General features: G+C 43.3%; 1 protein-coding gene across 10 annotated transcripts in view; it reads right to left on the bottom strand.

Moving 5' to 3' along the window:
• SYNE3 (spectrin repeat containing nuclear envelope family member 3) overlaps window positions 1-14,055 on the bottom strand; it is a 66,421-nt gene extending 52,366 nt beyond the window's left edge. For 9 of the 10 annotated variants that reach the window (XR_009818855.1, XM_061997531.1, XM_061997533.1 and 6 more), the window contains exon 1: window positions 13,391-13,480. The gene's annotated coding sequence lies outside the window, so the exon portion shown is untranslated. Of the gene's footprint in view, window positions 1-13,390; window positions 13,481-13,930 lie in introns of those variants that run through there. The other variant, XM_061997532.1, reaches the window with a different exon arrangement.
• Window positions 14,056-19,904: the final 5,849 nt, after the last annotated feature.

Raw genomic sequence — 19,904 nt, 5'->3', positions numbered from 1 at the left:
CCAGCAGTCCTAGTTGGGTGAACATTTAGGGGCTGTAAAAGCATGTCCCGAGTGCCAGCAACACTCCCAGCTCCCAACAGACACTCTGTTAACTTCACTGGCTGCCCCTTATTCCCAGCCCTTGTGGTGAGCACCATTTGGGGTTTTTTTCCAGCCTTACACGAACGAGTTCCTCATCCTGGACTGCTGCTCACAAAACAGTTTATCAGGTCTTGTTTCATCACATGGGGCTCTTGCCCTCAGCTCTCCCCGTCCTCTCCCTCAGGGCCCTGTGGCATTGGCGCCAAGCAAGAGGTGAGGTGTGGGCTTTCCCTGTAGACAGGCCAGTGAATGGGCTGGTCTTCATGCATGTCAGCAGCCGGGTGCTGCTTGTGTCCTCAGTCGTTGCCCTCCCCCAACAGGACACCACTTACTCTATCCTTCTCATTACAATCCAGATTTAAAGGAACTTAGTATCTGATGCCTCTACCTCTCTGGCAAATTTAATGGAAAGCAGCAAATGAGTTCAAAAGTTATTAGGAACCAAAAGATACAGAGGTGCTGTATGGTCATGTCCATCTCGCTTCATTGTGAAATGATAAGAACAAATCGTGCAAAAATCTTACCAAACTCCTGGAAGTTCTGGAAAAAAGGCCAGGTAAAAGCCTGTGGTGATTTCACTGAATTTCCCTGATGCTTTTCCAGCTTGGCCTCCGCTGGGTGTTCTGACAGCAGCTGGGCATGGCTGACAGCACCAGCAAGTCTGGCGCGAAAAGAAACTGGTGGCTTCCTCCTTACTCATGTCGGAGGCAGCACAGGATTTCCTCTCTGCCTCCTACCGTGTGGTAGAAGTGAAAGAGTGACAGTCTAAAGCCATATCAGCCCAGAAAAAACAAATAAAGAAGCAAACAAAAAAGAAAAGAAAACTAGCATGGCATGCTGCCACTGTTTGAAAGGTGGGTAAGATTTAAATAGCAATAATCCCCAGAAACTATCTAGTTCAGGTCATCAACTTACAAGCTAGTTAATTCCTTTAAGGATTAATGCTTGAAATTATTATGCCTGACAGATGTTTGCCAAACAGGAATTAGTCCATAATACGCAGCATGAAAACCAGCAAGAAGTGCAGACAGGTACATGACAAAACTTTTTTAGGTGTCATAGCTCAGTTTCTAATATAATTTTTCTTTCTACTCATTTTCTTTTCTGCTTCTTTTTTCCTCTTAGTTCATTAGCAGGAGATTCTGACACATTAATCGAGGTTCTGCTTTTAGTTACATCCATGCAATGTGCAAAAAAAGGTCAGCTAATATTTTTGGTCAATATTGCTGCTGCACAGTTTGGCTGAATGGAATACACTTTGTAGGCATTACCTCTTCAATTTTTCCCCATGCTGTTCACTTGTGCTGTCTGATTCTGAAATGAGTGGAGTGGTTCATAGCTTTATCCCTATTTGTATCTGTAACTTCTATTTTGAAAGCAGACTTTGAAGCAACTTTCTTCCCCATGTTTTGTTTTCAGTGATTTTTCCACATTTCCTCCCATTTTTTATTGTAATCTTAGCAATGCTGTTCAGTGTAGTACAAATTACGATACATAGCAACTGTAAAACTAGCAAGATTGTTGGTCATATGGACTTGCTTTAGATTTACACTAGCTTGAGTGTAAGTGGGATCCAGTTTGGTCCTGGAGTATAAATAGATTAGCCAGTGGGTGGGTACACCAACCACTGGGTTTCATTGAATGTCTAACAGCAGACGTGTCCAGCAAGACCAGCAGCTTTAGCTAGGCTTTGACCCCCACCACAGAATCTTTATAGTTGGAAAGACCTTTAAGATCATCAAATCCAACCACTAACCTCAGGCTGTCAGGCCGATCACTAAACTAAACCATGTCCCTCAGTACTTCATCGCTGAGTCTTTTTAATATCTCCAGGGATGGTGACTCCACCACCTCCCTGGGCAGCCCGTTCCAATGCTTAATAACCCTCTCAGTGAAAAAGTTCTTCCTAATGCCTAATCTAAGCCTCTCCTGGCAAAGCTTGAGCCCATGCGCAACAGTGACCCCAATGCAGCCAACTCAACACAGAATTTTGCCACCAGGGGTGAAAAAACACAAGAGACAGAAGCGGGGGAACATCTTAGAAGTTAGTAATGCTGTTGGTACCTCTAGAGAGGGAACTGATATACCTTTTGCTAATATGACTAATCCTTAGAAATGGTAAGAACATCTGAAACCATATCAGCCTGCAGGCTAAAATATATGATGCCTGGGGGGGATGCAAACTGGACAGCAGTCCATTTATCTGAAAGTCAGATTAGGGTTGGTTTAGGACTGTGTTTGAATGGTGAAGACAAAAAGCCTATAAATTAACCCCTTCACACTCTTTTCCCCTTTTCTCTCTCTCCTGTGGTAAATCCCATAGTCACTATAAGTTTGCCATAGTTCTGGTAAAAAAATAATTTAAAAAAGGACTGAAACTGCCAGTAGAGAGGAAGCAGACAATATACAGCTAACAACAACTATAAACAGCATATTCTAAAACAGGGCAAGAAGATGTCTCTTTGTATTACTAACCTAGAAAGCAACAGAGCCCAGCAGCTACCCTGACGAGTACAGCCAGTCCTGACCTACAGGCAGCAATGACAGAATCAAACTGGCAGTTGGAAATACAACATGCTCTATAAAACTTTCAGTAAGTTAGGATCACAACATATTTTAAATAATTAAATAAATCCTAGACTATCACTTGAGCATCATTCCCTTTAGACCAAATTTGTTTTACGTTTTCCCATTTTCAAAAAGGAAATTGCAGTTTCAGCAAAATATTCAAAATGCTCCCACAACATCTGACCTGCCATTCCCTTCTTTCCCATACAAAGAATACTGTTATGGGATGCATCCTAGAGTGCTGGGGGAGCTGGCTGATGTAATTGCTAAGCCTCTCTCCATCATTTTTGAACTCTCATGGAGGACAGCTGAGGTGCCTGAGGACTGGAGAAAGGCCAATGTCACACCAGTCTTCAAAAAGGGCAGGAAGGACGACCCAGGAAAATACAGGCCGGTCAGCCTCACCTCCATCCCTGGAAAGGTGACGGAACAACTCATCCTGAATGTAGTCACTAAACATACGAAGGAAAAGAAGGTTATCAGGCAGAGTCAACGTGAATTCACCAAGGGAAAATCCTGTTTGACTAACCTGATAGCCTTCTATGAGGGCATAACCGGTTGGCTAGATGAGGGGAGAGCAGTAGATGTCATCTACCTTGACTTCAGCAAGGCTTTTGACACTGTCTCCCACAATATCCTCATCAGAAAGCTCAGGCAGTGTGGCTTGGAGGAGTGGACAGTGAGGTGGATCGAGAGCTGGCTGAATGACAGAGCCCAGAGGGTGGTGATAAATGGCACAGAGTCGAGTTGGAGGCCTGTGGCCAGTGGAGTTCCACAGGGATCAATTCTGGGGCCTGTCTTCTTCAACATTTCCCTAGCTCAAGAGGGACAGGGAACTTCTGGAGAGAGTCCAGTACAGAGTCACCAAGTTGATCAGGGGACTGGAACATCTTCCTTATAAGGAAAGGCTGTGGGAACTGGGGCTGTTGAGTCTGGAGGAGACCGAGGGGAAATCTCATTAATATTTACAAATATCTAAATAGTGGGTGTCAGGAGGTTGGGGCATCACTTTTTCCTGTTGTATCTAGTGACAGGACAAGGGATAATGGGAAGAAGCTGGAACACAATAAGTTCCATTTAAACATAACGAAAAACTATGTCAGTGTTGAGGTGCGAAGCCCTGTCACAGGCTGCCCAGGGAGGGTGTGGAGGCTCCTTCTCTGGAGGTCTTCAAAACCCACCTGGACACGTTCCTGCGTGACTTGATCTAGGTTGACCTGCTTTAGCAGGGGGGTTGGACTAGATCTCTAAAGGTCCCTTCCAACCCTACCATTCTATGATTCTATGATTGTAAGTTTCAGAAAGAGATGGAACGTGGTTTTCCCACTCTTCAGGCCAACTATCATTTCTGTTGTAGCGAAAAGCATTTGGCTGGCCCCTTCTTTAGCCTGACAGCTCTGTGTTCACATATGGATTCACATACAACTGTAAGAAAAGCAGTTGGATGATCTTACATTACCTGACAGTCTGTAAGCATTGCAATGGAAACATACTTTTGCACATGCAGTGCAGCCCTTGGAGTTAAAAGACTACATTGCCCCACTGATTAACCTACTGTACTTAAGCAGTACTCAGGACAGACTTGCCTCATTGTCCACTAATCGTCTGCATCTTTGAACAGCCAGGGATATAACAGACCACTAACCACTTAGGAGACAGAAGTTGACACCCGAGTAGGGTTTCAAGAGTTATAAAGTATGAAGCATTGTCTGAGCTCTGACAAAGCGCTATGAAACCTCTCAAGTAGAAAACACAGCAGCAATACAAACAATTTTCTTCCAAGAAGACTATTACAACTGTATTATACATTCTTACTACTCTGCAGAAGCTCAGGTCCTCACTGTGAATCTGCACTTCACCACGCTGCAGGTAGTATGTGTAGAGCAATGGTGGCATTCCCAATTTGCTGAGGTTACTGCTGAGGCATACAGGAAGAGGCATAATATGAATACAGACAGAGGGGACATAAATAGGAGCAACGAGGCAGTATTAGTCAGCCTGAAAACCATAAGGCAGCGCAGCAGCTGCCTAACCACAGTCCAATTTCCATAGATAATGCAGCAAGAGAGTTTTAAGGAAGAATCTGAGACATGTTCATGATGTGGATTTGGGAAGGATTACATGTGAGGACAAGACTGGGAGAAAAAACACGAAAGTCCGCAGATGAAAGTCCACCAAGCATTCATGGAGTTAGTATCATAGGTCGGTCAGAGGCAGAATCTGCTCTCAGTAACAAATGAAACGCAGCTTGAGGGGGTATGGGAATCAAAATTTCCATCTTATGGGAAAGATCGTATTTCTAACTGTATTTTAATTCTGAATTAGGATAACATTGGTATAAAGGGACCGTCTCTGCAATTGCTACTCCTCAAAGAATTGGCTTTGGAATTGCTGTGAAAGGACTTTTCAGAAAAGGAACACCCATGCCAAGCATTCAGGTTGTCCTAAGTACTGGGCTTGGAGGTACTCGTAGGGATGGCACAGACAGGTGTCAAGTTCTTGATCTCTCTTTCTGGTACAATTTCATGCTATGTAAATAATGAATCAGTATGCAGAACCTAATCATTAGGTACTGCCTAATGATTCAGGTGTCCCACACGTGAGCTGAGCACCTGAAATATCGGGCTCAGGTAGTCATTATGTTCTTGTCCCATTCAATTAAAAAAAAAAGTATTTTCACTTTACCAGTTACCATTAAAAAAATCAACCAAACAAAAAACTTCAACCTACACAAAACCCCAAACTCTAATAAAGGCCAGACCCGATTTGAGCAAGACTGAAAGAACCAAGATGTAGGTTTGCTGCTGGTACAACTGCTTAACTGAAAACCCATCTATTTGCAAATGCTCAAACTAAGGTGTAACCTGCTAGTAGCAATAACCTAAAAGCACTTCACAAATACCAGATAGACAAAATGAGGAGAGTGCACTATATAAAACAATGACACTGAAGCAGCCAGTTAACATGCAGGTAAATTCCTCAGCACTGATGAACTACAACTATTCAATAGTAATAATAATAATACAGATAATAATGATAGTGCCAGCCCTCCTCCATCATTGCATATTGTCACAGTACACAACAGCTGAGGGAAGAAATAAAGCAATGCGCGAGGCAAGAGTACCTTTAGGGTTGCTGGTAGCCTCATCCCAGGCCCTCCTCAGGTAACTGCCATCAGGTAGCTATAGGGGACAAGAGATGCCTCTAAGGGAGTCTCTGCAGATGGGATATTTTGCAAATGGACAGAAGATGTTCCTATCTGCCTTCTACAGCTCTGGAGAAGGTACATGGTGTTGCAGGCAAAACATGGATGTGTGCAGCAAGATCTAGGCTGGTGGTAGTGATGAAAGCCAGTCACTGTGGAAAGCTGGAGGTGGCACAGCTGTGACTGCCTCACACAATCTATAGTGCAGGCAGCTTCCAGGCAATGCCACAGACAAGCTCCTGCTCCCCAATCTCCTTGCAGTAAATTCATCTCAGTGCTTCACCATCATTCTCTTTCTTCCGTCTTGTCTGCCTAATTATTAATTTATTGATTGTACACTTAACCACGAGTGTCTCTCAGGACAAGGAAGAATAATTTTGGAGACCTCCATACAGGGACCTTTATTTTTCTGACAAGGATCTTTAGTTATGGACCAGAAGCTCAGTGCCAATGGCACTGCCTTCCAACTGTAGTGCCTCAGAGGAGAAGCAGTCATATCTGGGGTTGGATTTGACAAAATCCAGGTAAAGAAATTAATTCTACACTGCAAATGTCTTAAAAAACTAAGTAGCAACTAGGGAACAAGGAGACAGGATTTTTTTTTCCTTTCTTTTAAACACTCTCTGTATATGAGTATCTACAGGATGCATACATCCACTGACAGAACAACTAATGGAGTCAGCAGGCCTATAATCTGAGAATACAAGAGAAAATCCCAGGCTCCAGTGAAGCCAAGGGCAATACTGTCATAGAGCCAAGCTTTCTACCCTGACCTCTGTGGGCTTAAAATATATAGTAACAAGAATTTTTTTTCCTTGGGTGCTCTCTTTATCTGGAGATCTAAATTAACCCAAGCACTTCTCTGGTGTTTACTGAGCTTTATTAGCCATGAACTTGACACAAAACCTATGCTTAGCCTGCTGCAGCTATAGACCATTTCTGCTGACTGTCATCAGAAACATCACCTACACTTGTCAACCACTGTCATCTGCCATTCATATAACCATTACCACGTTCCCACGGAGGCTCAAGAGCATTTATGCAAAAAGACTTCTGCAGTAAGAAAAATCAATCATCTAAGTTAAAGGAAATGCATAGCCTTGGGAAGAGCTGACAGCTCCAAAGGTTAGTTTCTTTTATTTACCCATGCAATCTTTTAGGCATAGGCCTATTTCCTCATATGACCCTGCCTTTCCATCTAACTGACTTGAAAATGCAGCAGGTACATCATTGGCTGTCATTTCTGCTTTCAGCCTCCCTGGACTTCTTCAGGCTGTACTGACAACAAGGTACAAAGCTTGGATAAAGACCAGCTGTTACATCTCTTAAACTACTTTTCAGTCAAAGGCAACATGTGTTTTTCTGCTTGGATTGCCTCATTATAATGGCAGGAAGACAAAAGACAAGTATGCAATTCTTTAGATCATATATCACACAGGTAAGGTGAAGAGAAAATACAGCCAACAGTAATCCCTTCTTTTTTCACAGCTTAATTTTTTTATTGCTGTTTTGTCAGTCCAGCTGAGTGAACAGGTGACTTAGTGTGTGAGATAATCTTGTAGGGTGATATCTCTAATCTTGTTGTTTTTAAATAGACCCAAGTGTTCAGATCCACTACGACTGGTTTACAGTGATGCATTCCAACAGCACACATCAAGTGTACTCTATGAGATGTTAGAAACCCTGTTTCACAGATGGAGACACTGATGCTCTCAGCAACACCTATCTTTCCAGTGTAGCCTCTGACAAATGGTGTTACAGTCAACAACACTCCAGGCCACCTGACTATGCTGGTCCTGTTCTAAACCTCCCATTGTACATGCTTCTTCAGCACTATAGAGCAAACACATGTCGGAGAACACAGCTCTTCTGAATCAGTCCAACACATGAAGAGAAGGATGACCATGTGCTCAACAAATCATGCTCAACATGTATGTTTGGAAGTCATGGATTAAGGCCTTGATGACTATGCTGTTTACTCAGCACACCTATGCAAACAGTTTCAGAATTCATGAGAACTCTGATGTCTGTGCCGGCCTGGATCAAAACAATACTTATGGGTACACTCGTTCTTGAAAATCAAGTATTTTCAAGGAGCTTTGAAGAACATCTCTCCTCAAAGATAACCACTTCCTGAATATTTCATTATTTAGTCCCACAGGCTCAATGCTGAAAGAGGTTACAAGGTGGTGTTACTCTCCAACAGTGGGAGTAACAAGACGGGAGAGGAAGCCTGCAAACTGGGCTCCCAGACAGAATTCTTTTGCTGCTCCTGACTTTGCCAATGAATTCTTGCATCACCTGGGCAAACACCACAGTATCACAAGCTTTATTTTGCTCAGCTGTCCCACAGATACAGCAACGTCCACCTACCTCAAAAGAACCCAAAGGTTTTTGTGGGTCTGGCTGCTCTTCTACTAAAGCCAATAAGGTTTTTCTACTGTCTCGATGTATTTAGCATTTTTTAAATGATCCTGTTGTATTTAGTGTTGGCATAGCTTTGCCTTGAGTACTGTGGGCAGTTCTGAGCTCCTCCATTTAAGGTGTTAAGGTACTCAGATGTGTCCAGAGGAGGGTAACAAAACTGGTGACAGAGCTAGAAGCAATGTCCTACAAAGAGCAGCTGAGGACTCCGGGTTTGTCTAGTTTGGAGAAAATGTAGATGAGGGGTGATCTCATTGCTCTCTATAGTTCGCTGAGAAGTGGAGAGGGAGTTGCTGAGTTCTTCTCCTCAGTATCCAGTGACAGAATATGTGGGAACAGTTCAATGCTGTTGAAAGCAGGGCAGGTTTAGACTGGACATTAGGAAGCATTTCTTTAATGAGAGAGTGGTCAAACACTGGCACAGGCTTCCTAGAGAGGTCGTCAATGCCCCAAGCCTATCTATTAAAGACGTGTTTGGACAGTGACCTTAATAACATGCCTTACATTCTGGTCAGCCCTGAAGTGGTCAGGCAGTTGAACAAGATGATCATTATAGGCCCCTTCCAATTGCAATATTCTATTCTATTATTATGATCATCATCAACTGCAAGGGGAGCAGCATGTAGCCTTACATAAAGTGTTTCTAGGACTCCCTGGTGACAGGCACTGTATCTACTAAATATAACAGTAAGGCCCTCAGCACAAGTTATCCTCATGGGCCTCTCATTCATTTTACGCTTCCAAGTACTACTGTCACATTTCTGAAACGGTTTTCTGCATAGCACAACTGTAACAACAGTTATTTCACCTTTTAATCCCATTAAACAAATACTAATCAAGAACAAAACAAGCAAGCCACAGCTTGATATACAAATTCCAAGCAAATTACAATCCCATGGTTCTCCTTGTTTCTTGCTATCTCTTTCATTTTCTTCCAGTACATTATTTCATGCCTCTGTTCAGTGAGATCCTATAGCTGAGATTGCTACTTAATCCTGAGCATATTACAGTCAAAGCAGAAATTCCCATGAAATCTCTTGATATGAAGAGTTCCTGTCTATCTAGGTGGCCCTGCTCTGGCAGGGGGATTGGACTAGATGATATTTCAAGGTCCCTTCCAGCCTTTGTGATTCTGTGTGATATGAAGGACTTCCTATGAAGCCCATGTCTTCTGTTACATGTAACATAAAAAATAAAATGTTTGTACCAACAGAGACATGAAAAGTCAGTTCTGCCAAAAGGAAAAAAACCTGAGCCAACAATGTCTTTAAAATCAGTGCATTTTTTTCCTTGGATTACAATTAAGCTCTGTGCAGAGACATCAAAGATCACTTATTAATCTGCTATGTGATGACAATGAGAATGCCTTTCCTTGTCAGATCTACCATCGTTATCTCAACATTGAGGTGGGGCCACTTCAGATAGCTGCAATTAAATATGCCAGGGCTCACAACTCTGTGGCTCTTCTTTTTTTTTTTTATGTAATACAAGCAATATCATCCTATGATTCAATTTATTAGCAATACAGAGACACACCACGATAAGCAACAATTCACACTACTTTGAGCCTATAAAGCACTGACTCCAACAGCAACCACTAACAGACAGCAGGTTTAATGCTTGCCCTGCCTTCACCCAGTCACAAGTCAGGATGTTGCAGTCATCAGTTCTTGTCAAAGGCAAGGTCTGACTTAAAGCTCCAGCTCATGCAAGGAGAGATCCTTATGTAAAGATCTCCACTTTCTATTAAAAATACCCTCTTTCTTTAAAACTCCGACTGTTATACCCTAAACAGTCAAATACTAGAGAACAAACAAGAAAAGTACATTTTCAAACAGAAAAACAAAATTGCATTTAAGCTGATGCTGACAGTACTGCAGACAGCCACGGAAGAATTGTTGTAAGAAAATTCTGCCTTCCTAAATGTATATGCCAATGTCAGGTACAAGAATGGAATTACATTTCAGACCAAAACATCAGCAAAATTCAAGAATGTGTAGTTTGGGACATATCAATAGTCAATGACAGGCTGGATTTTGAAGTTTAACACCAACTTTTAAACAGATCTCATTTTTTTCTCATGTAATTTCAAAGTATTTATTAAACCAATATTAACTATTATTTCTTTCTTTCATCAATATTAACTAAAGGCACAAATCCTACCATTCAGTTGCTGGCAGCACACACCCGCATGATCAAAAAAGATCACAAACATCTGCTTTGCATTTCTTAATTGCAGTCAAATGAAACCTGGGAAAGCTGAGAGATTACTGACCAAAGCATTACCTTAAGAGAGACTTCCCTTGAAGAACCAAAGTATTCCACTGCCTACACTCTTCATATAACAGTGACAAGTAAAAAAACAATCCCTTGCTAGTTACATCCTCTGTTAACATCCCTGTACTCAATATTTTTTTCCTGTTACCACGTGGCTTTTCCCTTTCACATGCCTGAACTGCCAGGATTCACACTTAGCACACAACCCTTGAGTGGACGCATACAATGCAGTTGTAAAGGGACCCTTTCTTAGGACATTATTGCACCTCTATATAGAACAGGTTTGCCAAGATAGATCACAACTGTGCCACAAAACTCCAACTACCATTGAAAAGAACTAGCAGTTAAAAACAAAACAAAAATCCAGTACCTTCTCATTGCTACAAATGGGATTTGCCCTTACCAGCCACAGCTAGTTTGCTTAGATTCAAGGGAATTATTCTTATATGATGACATTCAGTAAGTCTTGAAACTGTTGGCCGATTTTGTCAAAATATATCTAAAGACACTAGCTGAGATCATAGTCCTTCTGTACTGGATGTACTTGCACGAACGCATGCATGCCTGGCAGAACAAAGGCAGGAGCTGTGTCCTGGAGATGTAGAAACAAAGTGCTTTGTGAGGAGCACAACCCAGGAAATCAGATCTCCTACAGAACTGTGTTCCTTGGTTGATTACTTGTTTACACTGAACTGTACTAAGATTTTCTGTTCCTGTGTTCCAAATGCAATGCATCAAACCAAAGTTACTTACCTTCTTTGAAGTTTTGAGGGAGTTGCCAGTACCTAGGCATTCACCCAGAAAATCCTTCTTTTCTCTTTACAGCTTCATTTACACCCAGTATTTTATTGCCAAATGGAAGCAGTCACATATGAATGTATTACTCAGTCACTAAGCTGGAAACTGAGAAAATTGACAAGTGTCTGACTCTAGACTTGCTTGTCCCTGTGGGCCTGTTTCTGCAAAATCTGCAACTTAATTACCTTGGAGCTGTTCTCCTTGTCACACTGCTTGAAACTGGGAAATGGCAATAACATGTTATTTAAGGGATAAATACCAAGATACACATAGTAAGAGATGCCATAAACCTTGTTTCCAATAGAAGCTTTGTTAAAAAATGACGGCTAGTTATCTTTTTGAAGCTGTGCTGCAGGTACTACATTTGGAGCATCCCCCTCAGTCAGCGGCATTGCATTTCAAAGTCACGTGGATGCAGGTTCTACCTCATCCTGAGGCTGGGCATTTGCAAGTGTTTGCAGAGGTTTTTGGCATGATTTGGGAGCCACAGCTAACTAAAGGGGCACAGAAAAATTGCTTGCACATGAGGAAAAACTAGACAGTCTTTTCAGTTAGCTCTGTGCACAAAGGACATATGAAGCAGGACAGACTTGGAAGCACGAGAAATGTCGTGGTCATAATGGAAGGGAAAGGAGGAGCAGTGAAATACATGGCTGAAGGAAAGAACTAAAACTATCAGTGGAACACAAGGACAGAGGCAAGCACCACAGTACCGCACTCTGAATAGTAGCTCATTCTACCTGCCTTGGTAATTGAGAGGATTCCGGATCTGATGATTCACAAAGAACATGAAAACTGCACTGGGTGTAGGGGAAAGCTGTTCTTATAGAAAGTCCATCAGTTTTGTCAGACTCCACTTCCTGACAGCTAGTTTGTAAGAAACAATGCTCCGTGACTCACCAAAAGATGTCTGCTTCTGGTTGAAATAAAAATCGCCATGATACTGTCTGCAATGAGTTACATTTCTTCGAGATGTGACTGGTTCACAAACTTGGCAACAATGGAGGCTGTGCAAAGCTGATGTGCATTTCAGCAACCCACAGATTTGGGACACTCAGAAAAAGAAGGAAAACGCTTCAAGGCAACCAGTCGGCTTTCAAAAGGTTTTGATTTTTAAAATTCTTTCCCCAGAAAACAACCACTGTGCACAAAGACTTTCAAATGGCACGTGGCATGACAAAGACTTAAGTGCAGCATCCAAAAGTAGCAGCAAGGAGCTGGTTAGAGTAGCATAGGGATAGTCTTTAAGATAGCTAGGCTTAGGTTTGAGGCAATGGATAAGCCAGGTATCCTGCTCTGATGAACTTGCAGAAGAAAGCAGTGTCTTGCAAACATAATTTTTCGCAATTAATCATCATCTACATCTGTCATTCCCATGGATTTCAGGATGTTAACCGATTTTAGTAGGGCTATTTTTATGAATAAAGTTTTCCTGGGCAAAGACTGAAATTCACTCAGGTCAGACCAATAAGGGTTTGGGAACAGAAGAGATGGCAGAAACCGGCACATGTCAAACCCAAGCCTTACTACACATTGGGGTGGGAGTGTTTACATATGGAAGTTGTACAGAATCTAATGAGTAGCGGCTCTTATCACAGAAAAACTGGGAAACCTTCTAACTGTTTAGAAAGAAAAAGAGAGACAAGGTCAGACATGCTTACGGAGAATCACAGCCAAGCTGGGATATACTTAATACATTTGAAGAGGAGAGAGGCTGGGGAAGGAGAACAGAAACAAGGAGCTTCCAAACTGCAGTAAAGTCCTGTCAGCAAGGACCAAGAGATTAAACAATTTGACAGCAACTCTGAGCAACCAGCTTTGGCAAGAGCCTGACATCTGGGAAAGAAAAGCTGCAGAATGCAGCCGAATGCTTCCACCAGCCTGGTACTCATTCACAGATGCGATTCTTAAAAAAATAAGTTACACAAAAGGTTTTACCCGTTTAGCTAAATAATGTATTTAGGAAAGTAAGCTGCAGTTAGCGCAGCTAGGTTATTAGCAGCACGAAGGGAGCTCTCGTACTACCCAGGAAGCTACCTTGGCCAGGGTAAGCCCTGCCTCTGCTCCTGCTCCGCGGCTCCGGCTGGACCCGTTGCAACCGTTATAGCGTGCGGCGGCACCACAAACCTGAGCGGCGGGGGACGGCAGCGGGGGACGCGCCGAGCCGAGCCGCGGCGAGCCGAGGCGAGGCGAGGCGCGGCGGCTGCCGGGCGGGCGGCGCCGGGGCCGAGCGGGGACCGGGCGCCCGCTGCCTTGGCGGCCTTTCACCCGCGGCGCCGATCGCGGAGTCGTAGGGGCGGCGGGCCGAGGCTGGGGGGCCGCGCCGAGCAAGAGGAGGCGGGTCTGTGCGCCGAGCGGGCTGTCAGCGAGCCGAGCCAAGCCGCGCCGCCCCCGAGCTGCGCCGCCCTCGCTGCCTCGGCCGGCGGGACGGGACGGAACTCGACGGGACCGAGGGCGCAGTCCGACTGCGCCGCCGCCTCTCCGTTATTCTCCTCCCCCCACCCTCTGCCTCAGCCGCGGCTCTTGGAGCACCGGCAGCAGGCCCCGAGCTGTGCCGCTGACCCGCGCCTCACTCACCGCTGCCGGTTCTCCCGCAGGCAGCCTGAGGGGCCGCGCTGCTTCTTCCTTCCCCGCGCTGCCGCCGCTCACTCGTCCGCAGCGGGGCCGCCCGGCCCCGGCACTCGGGTGCAGCGCGGAGGCCCGGCGCTTGGCGTTATGTAACGCGGGCCGCAGCCGGCGCCTCTGTCCCGCCCCGCCAGGAGCCACCGTTGAGGGAAGCCGCGTATGGCCGGCGGGAGACGGCCCGGCCCGGCCCTGCCCAGGGACTGTCCTGGCCGGCGGGGCGGCTCGGCCCGGTGCGCTGCAGGCGGCTGGCCGTGGCCGCTGACACCAGGCGAACGCTGGCACGCTGCTATTTCCAGCAGCGTAAAACGCGCTAGAAGAGGAAAAAGCGGATTTTTTTTTTTTATTCTGGGGGATTGGAGCTGTGAGAGGCACCAAACACCCGGAGATGGGGGAACAAACCACGGCCCATGTTTACACCTGCTGGTTGCCTCAGCGATCCACGCCAACTTGTGGGCACGTTTCTTAACACTTCTTTTGAATGTTTAGAAAGCAGGAAGATGGCCTGTAGTTCAGCAGTTATATATAAATGAAACAACCACACACTGCTCATGGTAGTTCGTATGAATAGGAATTCACATGGATGCATGGAGTATTGTACCCGATACTTTGCTTTGGGAAAAAAAGTACTGAACAACCAAGAACTGTGGTCTGATGCAGGCAATTCTTTCTTCTGTAACCTCTCCAAGCAAAAAGTCTACAGTATATGCTTGGATTAATATTGAAAAATCAGTTAGAAACAAAAGGAGCAACAGTGGTGGTGTGTTGCCAGCCACAGCGTGATTCTATAGCCCAGCAAGAGAAGCCCGAGTTGTCAAGATTCTGTGCTCCATCTACAGCATCAGAAAGTTATAATCACATGAAAGGCAGCGCGTTGAGCACTGGGAGGGAAGGAGGAAAGAATGAACAGCTTCTTCATATTTGAACAGTAACATAAACAAACTGAATGAGCACTGAAGTAGTTTGTATTTCATACGGCACAATCCCATCCTCTTTGGCAGAGGTTATATTGCTGCCCTCTGCTGCTGGGAGCACCTGCGGTTCAGCCGCCTCCCGAGCAGAAAAGCAGGCTATTTGTGATGAAACTCTGGGCACACGGAACAGTTCTGCAGCCAAGAGCCTCGAGATACACAATTCAGTGATAAAGAAAGCGTGAGCTCGAGAAGTCTGAGAGAGGCAAGGGATGACAGCTCTGTGCTGTCTTATGCTGGATGGGGTAGTCTGGCCCACATCAGTGGTGTTATCTGGCCCACTTGTGCCCACCACCTGGTATTCAAGGTGATCTGCCCTCCCTGTGCCAACACAACCTTAATTGGGGTAGCTCCATATTTAACTGCTCCAAACCATCAGGAATCACCCACCATCCATCACCAGCAATGGAAAAGGCAAATGGAAATTTTGTGAGGACTTAGTTCTTATAGCTGGTTCTGACCTTGAAACTGATGCCCACAGCAGGCCCTGCAATGGCACAGTTTGGAGTGACTATGACCTTTTAAGTTCTCCCTGAGCGGGAAACCAAATGCTGCAATCTCCCTCTGTTTGTGAACAACCCTATCATCTAACTTGGAAAACTGAATATATGCACTAGCATGTATTTGACAGATTATTTACTTGGAGTACACCAGTATGTAAAACCTGAGTCTATGCCTATGCATCTGCTCTTGCCCCATAGTAATTCAGAGCTGATTATTATCTCTTAATGACCTTTGGGATACTGTGAGGGACTGCATAAAAACCAAAAGGACTCCAAAATAATTTGTCTAGAATAGGTAGATGATAGAGAATAGAAAAATCTTATCTATGAATTTGCTTTGTGAAAACTGTCTCAGACATCAATGTAAGCATATGAGCAACTCTCACTGGCAGCGATTAATTCCTTATGAAACCACCCCCTAGGAAATTACTTTGTAGACCTAGACCTTTTAAGTCTGAAAGAAACAGCCCCTTGTATCCAGAAAGCTTGCAAGGGTTGGTCAGTGCATTACTGTATCTAAAAAATTGCTTACATTAAGTTCCTCTTCTGCATTTCCTTATGAAGAGGCTTTCGTGGCTCTGATTTTACTACCTCAACCAGCTTTGTACATGCTGAGTTAGAAAAACCAATATACACAAGCAAATAGCAGGTATTAAGTAAATGAGCATTCAGTGCATTACCCAAACAATATAAAGCTGCCCACACACCACACCTAAACAACAAAGGAGAGGTTAGAATGACTGCAAGCAGTGTGGAAGGGTGGAGGAGCTTCTGAAGAGGAAAAAGCAGCAGCTCTGGCTCTCTTTCCTTGGAAGAAAGGAACATATTTTTAGAAGCAGTTGGCCAGCCTCTAAACGAAACCACAAGTATCTGTCAGTGAATATACAATATTTTCAGACATTTCCTGTGATGAGCAGAACACCCAAGAGACTGAGTGGAAAACATCAAATACCACAAAAGTAACAATGTTTTTGGCACGGTTTAATCCACAACAGGATCCGCACATCTTCAGGGACACTGGGAAGCACTGATAATGTTGCAGGGCAGCTGCTCTCTCTTATTAGCATAACACACCCATTTATTCACACTCATAACTGATGATAAACAAGTATTACAAGATATTAAGATGTTTCCCTTTATGTTTGCTTGGGTATAGCAATGTAAAATTGTTATTTAAACAATGAGTCACACAGCAGTCTTTGGGTGGGAGGAACAGCATTTGTTGGCAGAGTAACATTTGTGTGCAGCATACCAGTGACATATGTCTTTGGCATGACAGGTTTCAACACTGGCTTCAACAACAGGCTTCTCAGGGGGGAGGTTGTTTTGTTTTATAGGTACAAGAAGTAGCACATTGCTTGACAGAAGGCTTCTGTGGGCAGTGCTAAAAGTTGCTACAGAGGACATCTCTCCTCAGTTGGTGAGGAATGAAGAGCTATAAACCCTAAATACTAATGTCAGAACAGCTTATCAGCAGGAGCACTAGGCCAAGGATCACACCAGTAAACCAGGCTAACTTCCTGCCCTGTGTTCACACAGAGATCATCTGGACTTAACCTGACATTTCACCTTCTCCCTGCTGCACATTTCAGAATTCAACTTTTGTCTAATTCAGCTCCACATCCTGGTTGCAGACTGACTCTCTCCACAGGAAGTAGAACTTTGTGCTACAATATCAGTTCTAAAACCCCTAGCCTGAATATGCCCCCATAGTTCAGCATTTACCTGAGTTCTAACTAATAGGCAGACTTGAAATTTAAACCTCACAAATTTCCCTCAACTTTATATTTGTATTTCTGGGTATGTTTTGGGTGTTGTTTGTTTGGGGGGAGTGGAGTGTGTTGAGTTTTCCTTTGTAGGTTTTTTTTTGTTTGTTTCTTTTGTTTTGGTTTTGGGTTTTTTTTAATAAGCAAAACTTAGAGACCTTTCCATCTTCCCCTTTACAAATTTTTGTTTACCTCCCATAAGATACTTTTGAGTCTGTTCTTGAGCTTTTAGTCCATATATTACAAATATGCCAACACATAATCCCCTCTCTGACTTAGTTTTTGTTGGTGCTTTGGGTCTAATTTTCTTCACATTAGATAGATCTAAAATTTTCCTTTTTTCAGACAGCTTAACATATAGGAACTCACAATTTACCTTCAATGTAAGTATCTGCGGTTAGCAGGCAGGGATTTAAAACACCATGAGTTCAAAGCACCCATTGATTTCAGAAACCAAGTTTAAGACACCTAACTTCCATAAGTTTTTGCAGTCCTTAGTTTTCCAGCTTCACATACTCTTGGCTTCTTTGATTCTAATTAAAAGAGCTGAGAACTTTTCCAAGCCACCCTTCAAACTTCATCAGCATGAACATGCAAACAGAAACACCAGCAGTGAGCACTCCTGAGGAAACCTTTTCCAGGTTTCCTTCCGTAGTAGAGGATGAAACAACGTCCATCTAAGGAGAGCATATCAAAGGCTTCAATACTGTCCTCCTGCAAGCAGCCTTCCTTTGTCTGAACCTCAGGACACATCAAGAAAATCAGTGCCTATATATCAAACATGTAGGGCTTTTGGGGAAAAAGATGTCATGTTATAATGAAAACTTTGGTTTGATCTCCTATGCGAGTTTTTGAAAGTTGTTCAGCCTAAATCTATCTTTTTCTTGAGGGTCCTACTTTGCAACTGTAGGAGCCACCTTCTTTTGTGGCAAAGAACTTTTTTTTTTAAACCCCAAACTCTTCTATTCCTAATTTTATGCAGAGCTGCTCGAGCAGTTTCTGCTCTCTGTGCTACCAGACCTAGTTGCTACAGCCCTACCTACATTCCTAGTCAGTCTGATTCCCTTTCCCGTTCATACTCCCTGTCTCAATGTCCCCTGTCAGGTTACACATCTGGTCTGAGAATCTCCCTGCTCTGAAGGGACTGAGACAGTGACTGGAATAGGCTTAGAAAGAAGATATCATCCCATTCATCTCTAGGAGCAACCAGTCTACTTATCCGCATCAGGTGAGAACTACAGTTTTCCCTTTGCCCGACTCAAAGTATAATACTTATATTCCTTAATTTCGTTACTGGAAACAAGACTCTATCTCAGCCCACAAAAAAATCAGAAACACAGGGACAGTATCAAACACAGTGGGGGGGAAAAAAATGCAACAGAGTTTTAGCTCAATTTAGTCTGCCTATATACAAATAAGCCTTTGTAGAACCTCACACCCACAACCAAACATGGGCAAATTTCCATACTCATTCTTGTCAAAGTTCTCAGTAAAGTTTCAAGCCCTCCACACCAGTCTTCTGAGAGGCATCACTTTACATCTGCCTCAGCCAAATTCAAGTTCTCTTTAGCAGAGCACACCATTGCGCAACTCCCGTGGGACATTTTTGTCAAAACAACTCCAATTAGCATAAAAAGTTTAAAGCTTCAAACCACACAAAAAGATGTAAGCAAGTGAGATGAGGGCAAGTTTATTTTGCACAACACTTTATATAATAGTGGGACTAGGAACATCTTTTTACAATAAATATAATTGATTGCAATGACTAACTTTAGTTTAGCTACTCAATTAAGCTTTTCTTCATCCATGTTTTAAAATACCAGTTCTGCAAGCATGCAGTATATAGCCAAGAATTATCCTCAACATTTTTAGTCATGATAGGCATTTTATATTACATTTAATGTAAAACTACATTGTTAACACTAGAAACTGAAGGCTAACATTTTAACAAAAAGCTTTCAGGCTCCACACAATCACTTAGAGATTTGTCAAGCAGAGATTAAGCAACAACAATTTATGTGATTTAGGGTCACAGCATTGAAAAGGAACTCTAGTCCAGCCAAAAAACACATACACACATTCCTAGAAAAAAGTGAAAGACTAAAGGTTGAGTGGTGAACAAAAGAAAATATTTATTGAAATAGTGCCAACTTCAAAAACACTGTTTTTTAAAAAATATGATTAAGGGTCTCTGTAACAATTCCACCTACTTTACAAATACACTGATGTATACAAAACTGTTGAGTTTGTACTTAAGAGAAATATACAGTTGAAACTTACACGTGATGACACATGCTTGGTACCCTCTATCTTCTGCCACAGAGGAGATCAATTGGACAGTGCTGTTTGTTAAAGGTGAAGCAAGTTTTTGTAATGTGAGATATTTGTCAAAATGACACAGAAAAATACCTGTCCTTTTTTTTTTTTTTTTTTAAACTTTGTATAGAAAAGATAAGGGGATGCAAAAGTGCTGAACAAGGACAGATGTAATTGCTCTCAGAGGCAACTAGCATTCAGGTACTATAGCCTGCCATTTTAGTGAGGTGGGTAACCCTGGGATTACCAGCCACCAGACCAGAGCTGCCAGAGGCCCTCCTGGATATGAAATCCAGGCTAGCTAGAGCTATTCCTGCCTCACTGCCATACACATTCTTAAAAAAAAGCTAAGCCAACAAAAGGACTCCTGTCA

This window comes from Colius striatus, chromosome 6 (assembly GCF_028858725.1).
Source record: "Colius striatus isolate bColStr4 chromosome 6, bColStr4.1.hap1, whole genome shotgun sequence".
In the NCBI taxonomy this organism is placed as follows: domain Eukaryota; kingdom Metazoa; phylum Chordata; class Aves; order Coliiformes; family Coliidae; genus Colius; species Colius striatus.
Note: the sequence above shows the minus strand (reverse complement) of the source record. Positions and strands in the feature narration are given on the sequence as shown.